A 2,525-nucleotide genomic window follows, 5' to 3' on the forward strand; every position below is an offset into this window, starting at 1 on the left:
GCTGAATATGTGCACATTCGGTCCCGGAACAGAGAGCGCATTGCAGAGCCTGTGAGATGCTGACAGCAGGCTGCTGCTGGGGGTGGACGCAAAGCTGAGACTGTGAAATTTTGTATCCAACTTCTTTATTTTCTAATTTTTTTTTAAACATTTGGAAAGAGGCGTGTTGCGGGCATGGGCATGTGTGTTCTGAAAGTGCAGTGCTCACAGCCTGCAGACCACGGTTCCTGGAAAGCAGCTGTCTCGTCAGCCAAGTGCTGATGAACTGCCCTGGGAACGCAGAGGGATCAAGTCCTATTGCTCCCCCGTCCCCTCCCTCCTGCTCTTGCTCCCCGGGGCTGAGCGTGGCTGTGCCTGGCTGTGCAGTGCTGGTGACCTCTAGTGACAAGCTGGTGTCTGCTGGGAGCTGGCTGGGCCTCCCCAGCCTGGCCTGGCGCTGGTTTTCGGGCTCCGGGGCAGTTCCTGGCCGGGCATTGCTTGCTGTCACTGAGTGGGAGCCTGGGTGCTGTGCTGGTCCTGGGACTGAGATATTGCTGTTTCACTGTAAAATGTAAGTTAAATAGCGATACGTATGCACCTATGTTATCTATCCTGAGAAACACTAATCCTAGGTAATTAGCCTGATTATTAAGTTGCATGACTAGAGATAATAATGTCCACAGGATCTGGTGCTCTGCAGTGGCTGGAGCCAGTGGTGCTGGGGGAGCAGCGCACTGCAGGATGACGGGGCCTGGAAGGGAAAAGCACCGGTCTTGGGGACTGATGTTTTTCCCACCCCTACCCCCCCCTCCTTTTTCTTCTTCAGAGAGAAGGTGACAGGGGAGAGGAGATCCTGAGTGCTAGCGGGGAGCTGCAGGAAGGCTTGCCAATAGTGTGCCGTGTTGGCCGGGTGCCCCTGTGCAGCGCAGAGATGGCTCCAGCTCTGGCACTACCCGGCTGGGCAGAGGGCACCGCTTCAGGTGGATGCTCATCATGTGGCTGTGAACATCCCCTTCCTCATCTCCCCCAGCTCCATTTTATGTCCAGCCTTTGCCCTCTGCCTCCTTTCTGGGGAAAGCCCTGAATTTTAGGACTCCCTCCCTTATTTCTAGGTAGCCCGTCCCCCTGTCACCCCCCTGCAGTTATGTTTCCTCCCCCAGGGGAGGGAGAGGCTTTTTAGTCTCCTCCCCTTATTTTGCCCCAGTCAAACCAAAGTGGTTTCCTCCCCCAGGGCAGGAGTGCTACAGCTGTGCCTGTGCCATGGACGGGTGTTGCTGCCCTAGGGATGGATCAGAAAGAGTGGGGAGGGCAGGGATTATTGGAATGAAATTTACGGAGCAAAAAACTACTGTAAATATCTTTTGTTTGTTCTTCTATTGTCAAATAAAAGTTTTTTTAGTTTTGGGTTTTTTTTTTAAATACGAGCTGTGTGTTAAGACTGGACTCTGTCATTTGTGGGTGGCTCCCTTGCTCCTCCCTCACCACCACCTCCTGACTCTCAGCCAAAGCAGCTTAAGAGGTCTAAGGAGCATTGCTGGATGTGGAAAAAAAAGGGGTCAGTGCCTGGCACGGGCCTGCACCTACGCCACCATCATTTGCTCTGACAGCCATTACGTGCTTGCTTCCCACAGCATTTGATCTTAGTGTCTGGGAGCCAGAAAGCATTTGGTGCCAGCAGAGGGCTGATGCATTTGTGTCTTCCCTCCTCCTGGCCAGCATTGGAAAAGTAAGACAGCATCACTGCTAGTCCCTTGGCAAAGGAAAAAAGAAACAATCTTGGTAGGGCTCCACTGCACACAGTTTTGTAGGTCAAAAACTCTGTGAGGTGGGCAGGGGTCTTGAAGACCTGCTCCTGGAGGAGTAGCCCCAGCCAGCCTTGCTCTGCCACAGAGGGCAGGGACACGGACCCAAAGGCTGCTGCACCACTGGCATGGATGCTGGCAGCACGGGCACTGCAGCAAGGCTGGGCTCTGGGCTGCTGTGCCTGCCCCTGTGCTGCCCCAGGGGCTTGGCCAGCATCTTGCACGCACTAGGAGTGTGCACACTGATACTTCATCTGCTAGTGTCTTCCACACACATCAGTTCAGGGCTGCAGTCTTTGTGCCAGCTTGATGCCCTGCCTACCTCGAGACAGATACCTGCTCCCTACCATAGCAGGGGCTGGAGTGGGGGGCTAGCACCAGTTAAAGCCCTTTGCAGCCCCCTCGCCCCTGGCTTCCTGTGTTGTAGGGTGACCCCCAGGGGCTCTGCACCCCTGCGGCACTGGGCAGGGGCTGTGGAAGGATGGAGGCACCCGGCCTCCAGCCAGGCCTCACTCATGCAGCTCCAGAGAAACCCCTGGGCAGCTCTTGTGACAGCAATAGCAACAGGGCGTCCCCCACCCTGCATGGGCTGCTGGTGCTTTGTGCTCCTGGCGAGGAATGCAGGCTGGGACACCTGGGAGGACTGGGGTGCCTGTGGGGCTGGAGCCAGGACTCAGCCAGGGCAGGGGATTGCCAGCCCAACTTGGGGGAGGGCTGGCCTGCGCAGCAACAGCAGGTCATGGC

The sequence above is a fragment of the Pygoscelis adeliae genome, unplaced genomic scaffold, assembly GCF_000699105.1.
Source record: "Pygoscelis adeliae isolate BGI_AS28 unplaced genomic scaffold, ASM69910v1 Scaffold407, whole genome shotgun sequence".
Classification (NCBI taxonomy): domain Eukaryota; kingdom Metazoa; phylum Chordata; class Aves; order Sphenisciformes; family Spheniscidae; genus Pygoscelis; species Pygoscelis adeliae.